The sequence below is a fragment of the Triticum aestivum genome, chromosome 1B (genome assembly GCF_018294505.1).
Source record: "Triticum aestivum cultivar Chinese Spring chromosome 1B, IWGSC CS RefSeq v2.1, whole genome shotgun sequence".
Classification (NCBI taxonomy): Eukaryota; Viridiplantae; Streptophyta; class Magnoliopsida; order Poales; family Poaceae; genus Triticum; species Triticum aestivum.
Genome location: NC_057795.1, coordinates 288,872,374 through 288,885,547, shown reverse-complemented (window position 1 = coordinate 288,885,547; position 13,174 = coordinate 288,872,374). Strand labels below are relative to the sequence as shown.

The window sequence follows — 13,174 nt, the reverse complement described above, 5'->3', positions numbered from 1 at the left end:
GTGGGACATTCCCTACTGAAACCATTAGGCTTGTTGTGAGAAGCTCTGGTTTGTGAGAAGCATATCCCCAAACCTGCCCCAAATGGGACCAAGACTTTACCACGGCATGTTGATGCCGTTCCATGAAGCATGCCAAGTTTCATGAATTTCAGACGAGTTTTGGATTTACTAGAATATAAAAACCAGGAATCTCAATGTTTGCGGCCGAGTGATAGTGGCAGGGTGTTTGACATTCGTTCCTATTTCTTGCATGGGACCAAAGCATGCAACCAAGGACACTGATTTGAATTTTCAACTAATTTATATGCATTAGAGCATGTGCCTATAGTTCAAATTTGAATTATGCACATGAATGCATAGAAAACTCAGTTAATGTATAAAAATGTCCAAGCGAACCCCGAAAAATCCCAAAAATCGACACAACACTCGTGTTGTTCTATGTTGACACGAGAAACATTTTGAAAGTAAGAAGAGGCAACATATGTCGTTTCTTCCCCCAAGGTGGCACGTACCCTACCGAAACCATTAGGCATGTTGTGAGAGAAGCTCTGGTTTGCGAGAAGCTTATACACACACCTGCCCCAAATGGGACAATATTTTTACCACGGCATGTCGCTGCTGTTCCATGATATCATGTCAGGTTTCATGAGTTTCAGGCGATTTTTTGATTTACTAGAATTTCAAAGCATGTATCTCAATGTTAGCGGCCGAGCGACAGTGTCAAGGTGTTTGACATTCATTCTCATTTCTTGCATGTGAACTAATCTTGCAACCAAGGACAAACATTTGATTTTGCAACCCGTTTTTATGGACTGGAGCATGTGCTTTAATTTTGAATTGTGCACCTGAAATGGCTAGAAAACCAATTTAATGTATAAGATTTCCAAACGAACCCTGGATAATTCCAATTTTTTTTATGACACACATACAATTGCATGTTCACTGCAGATAAAAGGTCTAGCAATTAAAACACCATCCATTGTCGCTATGACCCCATTATGTAATTCAAATCAAGATGAAAAATCAAGTAGATCCCACACAGTTTATTATCACCAACCGTGTGAGATGCAGTAAAAAATATCCGGGAGCACCTTCGGTGTATAGTACGCCTATGGCTTACGCAAGAAGGTGCGTCGGCTATGGTCCACAGTCGGCGTGTCAGGCACACTAGTTCGCGCCCAAAATATCATTTCACTGTTCAATCACCGCCGGTGAAAGATGGGGACGTGGACCCGCATTGTGAGGGCAACTTCAGCAGCCCACTGCGGTGAGAGCGCAACCACAGCCACCATACGCGTGCTAACAAGGTGCATGAGTGCGGCTGCAATCTGTGACCGGATGGCCAAGGCAGCCCAAACGGTCATTGTTGCTTCTCGGGTGGCGGCAGCAACATCTGCCTCGGGGATAGCAACTGGCGAGAGAGGCACAACAGCTGTCCGTTCCACAACGGCGGCCTTAGCCTTGATGGAGGCCATCCACGACCATGTCGAGGCCGCCCATGCCCAGCTCGTGGCGGTCACCGCACAAATCAAACGAAGCTTCTCCGATAACGATCGGCAACCCACAGCCGAAGAGTTGCCAATCGCCAAGAGCGTTCGAGCAGTCGTCCGTTCCTCCGCCGCATACCTTGCAACGACAGAGCCCGTCCAAGACCAGATCGCGGCCGCCGATGCCCAGCTCGTGGTGGCCTTTTCCAAAGAGATGGCGGATGTGGATGGCGAGATGCTTGCCGAGTATAGTGTGATGGATGCCATGGAGCCCCTTCCCCAGGAGACGGTCGGGCGCGAGCTGGACATGGAGGATGTAGGGAGATCGATGAGCACCGGTCGTAGTAGTACTCTTTGATTTGTTTAATTAAGAGCACCGGTCTTTAATTTGTTAGAGTAATGTTTAGGCCAACTAGCTCTGATTAATTGCTGAACTTGCTCGATTAAGAAGTGTGGGTGTGTTGTAGTCTACTACTATAGTCTCCTTTGTGTACCCAAATTATGCAATGACGTGGATGACCACTATAACCAGGGAAATTGGAACCAAAATTTTTGACGTTCAAACTCATCACACATGGGTTAAGCTATCTGAATAATTTGTGATGTTCACATATTGTACACAGTTCTGAATAAGGGACCGGGTCTGATGACATTGCGCGCCAACTTTTTCGCTGAACCGATTCAAAAAATTTGGCTTCCGCAGAAATATCTACCTCCCCGTCCCCTCCCCCTTACCAAAAGCCACATTTCCCTGTTTCCACCTTCCTTTCCAAGTTGAAACCTTCTCTCCTTGCTTGCAGCGCCGCCCCCCTCACTGGTGACCCTCCTGCACGCTGCTCGGCCTCGTCTATCCAGGCAGGTAATCGACATCAGACCCCCCATCCTCCTCCTCCTTCCATGTGCCACATGCCTCGACCGCCGGCGCGACACCTTCCACCCCAATCACCAACCCCTCCCCCAAATAAGCACCGCCCTAAGCCATGGTGCACGCAGTATAGCCAGGAGCTCAAGGAGCATTTGGCAGCAGAGAAGCAAATCGCGGCCGCACGCGCGGATGAGATCGAGATGGCTACCATTCGTGCGGACCCCCAGATCTTGGAGGAGCACCTTGACATTTGCTAGATACGCCGGTTAAGCATGTTCGATTTACATGCTGCGTGTGCTGCTCCTGCCTTTACTTAATAAATTCTAGTGAACTGTGCTATCTAATTTACCATGCAATCTTTTGCTCCCGTGTATATGTTCTATATGTCGTGCAGTGTGGTGCTCACCTACTAACTGTTTGGTTAATTAGTTGTCATCTTCCGTTAACTGTTTGGTTCAATTCTGCAAATGTGATGTTCAATTCTTTAGGCTGCAATTTTGTATTGTCTTCCATGTGAGAAATAAATTGAATTTATCTTTACAAAATACATGATAAACGAATACAATTGCTATATTTCCAAGTTGTCAAGCATGCTTGTTTGGTTATACATTGTGCAATGTGGTGCTCGGTCAACGTTTTGTTCATTTGTGTTGTGGTGTTTAGTTAACTGTTTGGTTTAATTCTGCAATGTGGTGTTCAATAGTTGTGGGTGCATTCTGTTATTGTATACCATGTGAGAAGTAAATCGAATTTGGATGTACTAAATACATGAGAAACAAATACAATTGCTATATTTCCAAGTTGTTAAGCATGCTTGGTTTGGTTAACTGTTTGATCTTCTATTAGGAGTATGTTATATTGTGCAATGTGGTGCTCAGTTAATATTTGGTTCATTTGTTGTGGTGTTTAGTTAACTGCTTGGTTCAATTTTACAATGTGATGTCCAATTGTCGTGGGTAGAATTTTGTATTGTTGTGCATGTGAGGAATAAATCGAATTTGGTTGCACTTAATACATGAGAAACATATATAACTGCTACATTTCCTAGTTCTTAATCATGCTTGGTTTGGATAAATGGGTTTTCAAGGGGCTTGAATTAATCTGATGAATCTGCAAGGTGCTTATTTTTCATCAACATATTTTACTGATAGCATGCGACCCCTTACTTAACCTGATGACTAACTATCGTATATGTGTTGTAGGGAAACAATGGGAAGCATTGAGGTTTACAATCGAGGTTAGCACGTGCATGGTCCGTTGTCTAATAGCACATTATTGTGCAATTGCAGGAACCATTCTAATATTTAGGTTTTTAACAAGTTGGTCTTGCACATGTAGGTCCTACTGTCAGAGGTTTTGACCCACTATTCGACCCTTTTTGCATATGGGGAAATGAGTTGTCCATGAATATCAATCAAGTCAAGAAACTCAGAAAGATTGTTAGGATAAAGAAATTAGTGACAAAAAACAACAAGATCTTTGTCTGCACAATGAAGAAGACATCAGTTCACTACAAAATGGTACTAACTATTATACCTTGCCTTTTTTATTCCTTTGCCCCATTTCCAATATAGAGAAGATATTTATGCACATCCTTGTTTTCAGGCCTTTCCAAAGGAGTTCACTGATGATTACCTCTCAAACCACCTCTATGGTCAGGAGGCGAGGAAGGTTTTCATACAACACCCACGGTTCAATATTGAAGTGTTCCTGAAGAGGACAAAGGATGGACGGTCAATCATCTACAGGCACTGGCCTAAAGTTGCAAAGACCTTCAACATCAATGAAGGCTCTATATTCGCCTTCCGCTTCAATAGTTTTCCCGACGAGATGCATCTATCTATGTACCGTCTATGATGCTAATTTCGAAAGGTTCTAGATGTTGCATGTGAAACTTGGTGCCGGTGTAGTTGTGTGATGGGGGCTGAGTGCTGAAGCTATATCATGTTGTAGTCTGATGTATTTCAATTATGAAATCCTGCTTCCTTAATATGGGAATGAAATATATTATGTGTTTAATATGAATGTGAATTAGATTAATAAATGGATTATTAATAATAAGGCAATTAGCCTGCTAATTGGTTTCTGCTATTGCAAACGGTTAATGTAGAAAATACCATGGGCGATGACCTAAGGCAACACACAGTTTCTAGGAATAAACCGTGTTGGATCTATGAACAATCACATACGACATTCTCTTCAAAACTATTTGCGTTAGGCCACCTTGCGCAAAGTTTTACCACATAAAAACTGTGTGTGATGGACAGCCTTTGCTACATAGTTTCTTCTATGCACCATGTGTGATGCATTCAATAACGCAAAAGTTAAAATTGTTAATATTGTGTGCGGTGGCAACGCTATCACAAACGATTTAACGGGGAAAATTGTGTGTGATGTAGCTGCAAACGAAAACATTTTCCTTGCAGTGACTTTGTGGGATGTATATATGAACAGAAACGTTTAGCAGGGACTGATTGTGTGGGATGTACTTACGACCGGAAATGATTTCGCCTGTACAATTGTATTTTTTTAGCACTACTATATGTATAACCATATTTGCTCGCTCGCCGGTCGTACACGACCTCATTTTGCCGAGCGTGTGTGCCAGGAGGGCATATTCCTGACGGTTTCTGGGTCGTGTGGGAAGGACCCCCTATCTCCCACATTCACATGGCGACGGTTGCAAATGTCGTCGTGGAAAGGGGTTAAAAAGCGTTTGTATAGCACCTCGCTGTACCAGTGGATGCTGCCAGAGACCACCTGGATAGTTGTGTTGGTTATGTTTTCAAGGAAAGAACCGTTGAGTAAGATGAATTGCTATTGAATAATATATTGAGTAATGATAATGATTGGACACTTCCTAAACCAACTCCTAAGCCAACTTTTAAGAAAAGGGGTATTCTATTTCTCAGTCCTGAAGATATGCAAGAGGCAAAGAAATCTATGAAAGAAAAAGGTATTAAACCTGAAGATGTTAAGAATTTACCACCTATTGAAGAAATACATGGTCTTGATAACCCGACACAGGTAGTAAAGGTAAATTTTCTCTATAGATTTGATGAAGGTGATATTCCTCATAATAAGTCTGCTAGTCAATGCTTGGATGAGTTTGATAATTTCATTGTTAAACAAGAAAACGTCAATGCTTATGTTGGTAGACAATTGGAACATAATTCTTATATGGTTGAACACTTGAGTGATTATATGTCTAGAGTTAAAAGTGATCTTAAGCTTATTAGTAAACATGCTTCCATGATTACAACTCAAGTAGAACATGTACTTAAGGCGCAAGATGATTTGCTCAATGAGTTGAATAGTAAGAATAATGATAATGTTGTTGGGGTTATGAATAGAGGTGGTAAAACGACCCAGGAACCTTTGTATCCTGAGGGCCATCCTAAGAGAATTGAGCAAGATTCTCAAAAACTTAATTCTGATGCACCTAGTCCTTCTAATAAAAAGAAAAAGAATACTAATAGTACTTTGCATGCTTCTAGTGAACCTATTACTGACACACCTGAGAATCCAAATGATATTTCTATTTCTGATGCTAAGACACGATCTGGTGATGAACATGAACCTAGTGATAATGTTAATGATGATGGTCATGATGATGCTCAACCTAGTAATGATAATAATGTAGAAATTGAGCCTGATGTTGATCTTGATAATCCACAATCAAATAATCAACATTATGATAAGAGATACTTCATTGCTAGGAAGCACGATAAAGAAAGAGAACCATGGGTTCAGAAACCCATGCCTTTTCCTCCTAAGCCATCCAAGAAAAAGGACGATGAGGATTTTGAGCGCTTTGCTGAAATGATTAGACCTATCTTTTTGCGTATGCGTTTGACTGATATGCTTAAAATGCCTCCTTATGTTAAGCATATGAAAGATATTGTCACCAATAAAATAAAGATACCAGAAGCTGAAATTTCCACCATGCTTGCTAATTATAACTTTAAGGGTGGAATACCAAAGAAACTAGGAGATCGAGGAGTACAAACTATACCATGCTCCATTAAAATAAACTATGTTAAAATTGCTTTATGTGATCTTGGAGCCGGTGTTAGTGTTATGACTTTCTCTTTATACTGTAAACTTGATTCTGAATAAGTTGACACCTACTGAAATCTCCTTGCAAATGGCTGAAAAATCAACTGCTATACCCATCGGTATTTCTGAGGATGTGCCTGTTGTGGTTGCAAACGTTACTATCTTAACGGACTTTGTTATTCTTGATATTCCCGAGGACGACAGTATGTCGATCATCTTTGGTAGACCCTTTTTAAATACTGAAGGTGCTGTTATTCATTGCAACAAAGTCAGTTTCACTTTTCATGTTAACTAGCAAAGTGGCCCGCTCGATGCGGGGGCTAGATCTTTAGTAAGTTTAGTAATGAGAATATATTATTTGATTTTTCTATAAATTTGGGACCATATGTGATGACATATACAATAAAACTTTTGCGAAAAAAATTAGGCATATTTTTTCTGTTGACATATAAATATTTATATTATTCACTTATCATTTACCTGCTTAGTATGCATGTCGTATTCATGATGAATCACATTGGGCAATTTATTTTTTTATCATTTTTCTAGCATTTTTTAAACACATATTTATTTTGCATGGGCTAGTACTTAAAAAAAATTAGTAACACAAAAGAAAGTAAATACTTGTTGTTTTTGTCCGTTGTTCATAAGTGGTGCTAGTAAACACTATTTTACGTCCATACATATCCTTGGTGGTTTCATGATAAAAGGAATTTCCTTTTCATGTTTTAGGCAATATCGAGCACAAACTCGTTCTCGTCAAATTCTTCTGGAGTGCTTCGATCCAAACCATGCGGCCGCATAGATGTGCCAGTTTGACATGAAATTATAGTTCCATATGCAGTCTAAATATAAACGATTGGTACCGGGTAGAGGTGTTTCTTTAGGATCGTGTATTCTTGCATTCATTGGTTTCGAATACTGATATGAAATTATACTCCCTCGGTTAGGAAATACATGACATGGTTCTAGTTTAAATTTAGTTCAAAATTTTAAAACCAAGTCGTGTACTTCCCAAAGGAGGTAATATAATTTAGGGCCAGCACACATACGTGAACTCTACAATTAGTGTATGTATACTGTATGTAATGGAATTTGCATTTTGTTTTGTTTCTAAAGAAAGTAAAAAAAACTCAGGTGGATGATTAGTTGGGCTTTAGCCCAGCAGACTCACGCATACGTACACAACTTCACACGTCTTCTTCTCTGCCACTTCACACCGGGAGCGCCTATTCGGTGCCTTCAGCGCCGCTGAAGGCATCTGGCGCCTGCGGCAGCGCCTGCTGGGCCGGCCCACAAACGCGCACGCACAAAAAAACTGTATTATTACGCGAAAAGGCATCCAAAAAGGTGGATCCCTGAGAATCGAACTCACGCCCAAACGCACGTCTTCGTGGTTGGCTGCTAGTGATTCATTTAAGCGTGTGTTCATTTAAGAACAATGTAGCAGCGCTACTTATTGTACAGCCCCTTGGTTAGATTTTGACTTATTTGGAAACATTAATAAAAAACGTGAATGTATGAAAAAATATGATTTTTTTGGAAAGTTGACGAACATGCATAAAAAAGTTGGCCAATGTAAAACGGTTCATATATTCAAAAAAGTTCACGAATTCAAAAAAAAAGTTCATGAAATGGAAAAAAAGTGCACTAAATTTGAAAAAATAGTTCACAACAATGAAAAACGACCATGAGTTTGAAAAAGGTTCACGGATTTGAAAAGTTCATCGAATTTGAAAAAGAGTTAACGAAATTTGAAAACGTTCATCGAATTTCAAAAAAGTTCATCAACTTTTCAAAAAAATTCATCGGATTTGAAAAATAGTTCATGGAGTTTTTAAAAAGTTCAACACCTTTTCAAAAAAGTTCATCAACTTTTCAAAAAAGTTCATCGGATTTGAAAAATAGTTCATCGAGTTTTGAAAAAGTTCAAAAACTTTTTAAAAAGTTCATCAACTTTTCAAAAAGTTCATCGGATTTGAAAAATAGTTCATCGAATTTCCAAAAAGTTCAACAACTTTTTAAAAAGTTCATCAGATTTGAAAAATAATTCTTCAAATTTGAAAATAAGTTCATCGATGTTTTATAAAAATTATCAGATTTGAAAAAGTTCATCGAATTTGATTTTTTTTGCCAATGTAAGAAGAAAGGTTCACAAATTTTAAAAAAGCGCGCATTGAAGAAAACAAAAAGAATTAACAAAAAAGGATAAGAAAAATAGTAAAAGAAAAATGAAAAAAACGAATGGAACTAAAGAAGAAGTGGAAAAGAGTACAACAGTTCAACTACTGTAGCATAGCCTGGTTGTTAGTACGAAGAGTCTGTCTCTGTTAGGTTGTGGGTTCGAGTCCCCGTTGCAGCATATTTTTTTGCGATATCTAAAATACTAGATGGGCCGGCCCAGCGCGGGGCGCTGCAGGCGCCCGTTTGCAGAATGCACATTAAAGGGCGCCTGCAGCGCCAAATAGGAAACGCCCTTCACACCTTGCTCTTTCTTGATCCCCTTTCCATTTCCTTCTATCCTTCCGCTCCTACATCCACCGGATGAGCTCTGGCTGTTAGCACTGGTAATTGTTGCCGCGGATTTAATTCCCAACAACTACTCAGTTTCCTCTCTTTTCCCTGTCGTCTTCTTGCTCGTACCCACTTGCACGCACACCTGCATCTCGGCTCACTGGTGCGGCCACGGATTAGCCGTCTACGGCGCCTGGTTTGGCTCCTATACGCCTCGTCGATCTCTCAAACCGGTCAACGGCGACGGAGGGGTAGCAGGGCCCAAGGAGAAGCTGCTCAGGGGAGGAGGCGAGCTCGTCGATCTCCATGGTGCCGGTGCCATCGCCATCCGTGCAGGCGATGTTGGTGTGGATCTTGTCTCCCGCAGCCAGTTTGGATCCACCTTGATTATGAGGATGCTGACGGATTTCTTCCATCGCATCGTGTCTCCCCTGAGCTAGGAAGCTCGGCAGGTCGTCTTCATCCTCGACAGTGGCAGCCTGATTTCGGCAGCTCATTCTTCCACCTGCAGGCCCCACTTCTCTCTTTTCCTGCCTCTCCAATATTTTTCTTGTTTCCTATCCTTTTTCTGCATGCGTATGGGTAAACCAATATAATGGGATTAAGGTAATTCTTGTTAGTGGAAGGTGTATATCTGTGTATGGCCCCCTGCCCCCATTCATATTCAACAAATTTAGTAAGTAATTAGTGTATTCGTGATTAGCCATGTCTTAGTATTTCCCAAAGATAAAAATAATAGGAAAATAGTTGCGAGTGCATCCTACATATGAACTAAAATGATGCACGCACATGCTGTCACTATTGGCTTGTACTACAGAATAAGCTTCAAATATCAGATAACTCAAAGTGTCACATTTGGTATTATTCATCTATTTCCATCAAATGTTGATGCATGTTTCCAAATTCCAATACTTCTAGGAGTAGCAGATTATATCCATTCTGCCATATCATGTCCCTCGTGAACTCCTTGAGCTTTATGTGGAACACTCAATCAACAATATCAGCTCTTTCGGATGTTGTTTGGCCTACTTCCATAAGCATAGGTTGAATATCCGGCCAAGCTGTGTTGCACGTGACTGTCACAAATAGGTCTGTGTATTCAGCCCACCGACGTCTTGCTATAGCATCTTGATAATCGCTGTTGTATCAAAAAGAAAACTGATTTTGAGATTGTTCTTCAATGGTCTGTATTTTTCGTACTCCTAGACTTTGAAGGTCTTAATTATGTAGATGAAGTCCTTTCATGTTTGCTTTAAATTTATTGACCAGTTTTCTCCCAATAGAAGCATGGATCGCATTGCCCTACACAGAGAGAATACGTTAGCAAACTTCGGAAAAGGAAAACTGAAGAGACATTATATATGTAATACTTGAACTTTTTTTTATCTAATGCATGGATCGCATTAGTCTATAAGTTAACTACGTCCCAAAGTCTCAAGTGATTATGTGACAACAAAGAAAATTGAAGATTTTTTAAACTGGAAAAGATATATGAAATCATAGTAGATGAATAAATACAATTTCATTGATAGTTGGTCTGAATTTTTGTTTCAGATGGAGCCGGTGGCATTACGACCACTATCGAATATGAGGTTGGTCAAATATGAAAACCATCTATATATGTTTATCTATATTGCAGCAATCAATCCTATTTGTTTCTGTTATAGCTGTAGTATGGCTCTAGTCTTCTAGAGTATATTATCTTAGCGTAGATACACTGGAACCAACACCCATGGCATCAGCTTTCTCTAGACGAGTAAAAGTATTAACATGCAACCATTAAGATAGGAATCCACACATATAGAATTGCATTATTTAATGTCGAATACTCTTCATAGTTTCTTCTGTTTCTACATAATGAACCTTGTGAGCTAACATGTCAAATCTTTTTAGATTAGAACTGCCTACAAAATAATTGAAGTATTATTGATCCATTAAAAGGTCTGATTTATAATATGAAAACCATCTGATGCACCATATATGTTTCTCTATATCGCAGCATGCATCCCATTTGTTTCTGTTATAGCTGTAGTATAATTATAGACTTTTATAGTATGTTATCTTAAAGTGAATACATTGGAAGCAACATACATGGCATCAATCTTCTCTAGATAAGTAAAAAGTTTGACCGTGACACCATTAAGACAGGAACTCACACCTATGGAATTCTACATAAGCAACCTTCCGAAGTAACATGTCAAATCTTTTTAGATGAGCACTGCCTAGAGTATAATTGAATTATTGTTGATCCATTAGGTCTAATCTGTAATTTCGTGCAGATGGTACTGACTTGATGTGGTCTGATTGCTCGACGGAGACGGCTTGTGCCCGCTAGAGGAAGACAATTCCGAAGTTCTACTTACCAGTTTGCATGACGGAAAGAGAGGTTTTTTTGTGCACTATGGGAAGAGTTTTGGATGCTGTCTGGAGAGATATTCTGTTTGGAGAGATTGAATCTCTGTACGTTATTGATGATTGTTTGGATTTGTTTGGGTAATATTGTAGGTGACAATGACAAGTTGTACGTACCATTATAACTGCGTGCTTGTCGATGATGTCGGCGATCTTCAAGAAGTACCCCTGGAGGTCCTGCATGGTCTCCGCAGTGTTGGCTAGTGGTTTGTTGACGAAGGGTGACGTGTTGTTCACCTGGACATTTACCTATGCAAATCACACAATTCATTTGACGGAGGCTATTGCCTATTGCCTATGCCTAGCGTCAGGTGAAGGCGCATGTGCACACACGCACAAACTACATGCAAACTGAATTGATCTTTTTGCATCGATCATTGGCTGATTGTTTCAAGAGCAACATGTCAATTGGAAATCGTAGTCTAGTATCCTGGATGATTTTGGGTGTGCAAACTCTCATGTAATCTGTGTACTGATTCTTTGTCCCAATCATACATAATCAAATAGAATAGTGCTTACCTATGGAAAATCAAGCTATACATTAGATACGGGAGCTAGCTCTTGCCCTTTGAACCAAACTAATTAAGCCGCCGGCTAAGCAAGGCCTTCACCTTTCTCTTGGATCTCTGTATGAATTGTATCCAGCCACACGCAAGGCCGCAAATGCCGCTTCATATATGCGCCGTTGAAGCACCACATGTTGACTCTGGGCTGGCCGCTACGCCATCTCATGGCGGTGGGAGGTGCCATGGTGAACTAATGTCGTGACGGCGGCTGCCCAATGGAGTAGGCTTTAAGGAGAGGAATTCATGGTGAGGGGAGTCGGGCGGGGAGGCGGTGGAAGGATGGCCTAACTGAAGGAAATCTTCCTCATGTAACCCTAATTAAGGATTTGATGCATTTTTTGGAGCTTTGCATTGTACCTATGTGTTTTTTAGGAAGGACTCTTGGCATCATGGACGGATGGATCGTAACCCCCTCGTATCAATGGATAGTTTTTTTAGGGATCAATGGATATAGTTGATACATCAGACGATTAAGGTTAACTAACTAAAAGATGGACCCATCAGTTTAATGGCTAGATGTTTCTAATTATTGTGGGATTTTTTAAACTAATTATCTTTATTTTGGTGACCCCCTCAAGTACTTTTTTAATATAAATAGATGGTAATGAGCATACGGTACACTTTCCGAAGAAACAACCTCAAGTTCATAGTATCAATTCTATCAGAAAAATTTCAACTATTACTATTGGAGGTTTTGAATTCCCTCTGGCGACAGTCAAAAAGAAATATGATATTCTTATTTTTGGGGACATGCATATCCCCGTTGAGGTAACCTAGTGTTATTCGAAAGTTCTCCGTTTCATGTCACTCGGAAGAAGTTTGTTAATAAGACTTGATCAACCTTATTAATGGATTCCTTTTGATGAGCATGAGATGGATGAATTTAGAAGGCACAACTTTCTGTACCCCCTTTTACTTCCTGTTATTTAGATTAAATAAAGCAAAATAGTATTTTTTGTCTGTTTTTTTATTTATCCTTGCAATAAAAAATACCCAGAAAATAGAAGTTCTTCAAATGCCCTGAAAATTTAGTATGATTTTTTATAGAATATTTGAGAATTTCTGGCACTAAAACACACCAGGGGGATGCACCAGTTGGCCACAAGGATGGAGGGCGCGCCCTATCACCCTGGGCGTGCCCCCTGTCTTGTGGGCCCCACGTGGGTCCCCTCCACTTATTCCAGCACCCATCCACTTCGTCTTCCTCCAGAAAAAATCATCCGTAGCTCAAACCCGTGTTCTTGCTCATGTTGTTTCCATTTTCGATCTCC

At 40.3% G+C, this 13,174-nt stretch overlaps 1 long non-coding RNA gene across 2 annotated transcripts; it reads left to right on the top strand.

Moving 5' to 3' along the window:
- The first annotated feature begins 8,974 nt into the window (after positions 1-8,974).
- Positions 8,975-11,866, top strand: LOC123119943 (uncharacterized). Of its 2 annotated transcripts, none has more exons than XR_006459113.1 (2): positions 8,975-10,517; positions 11,205-11,499. It is a non-coding gene; the product is annotated as an uncharacterized lncRNA (long non-coding RNA). The 2 variants fall into 2 exon arrangements; XR_006459114.1 differs by having other exon boundaries at positions 8,985-11,114; positions 11,205-11,866.
- Positions 11,867-13,174: the final 1,308 nt, after the last annotated feature.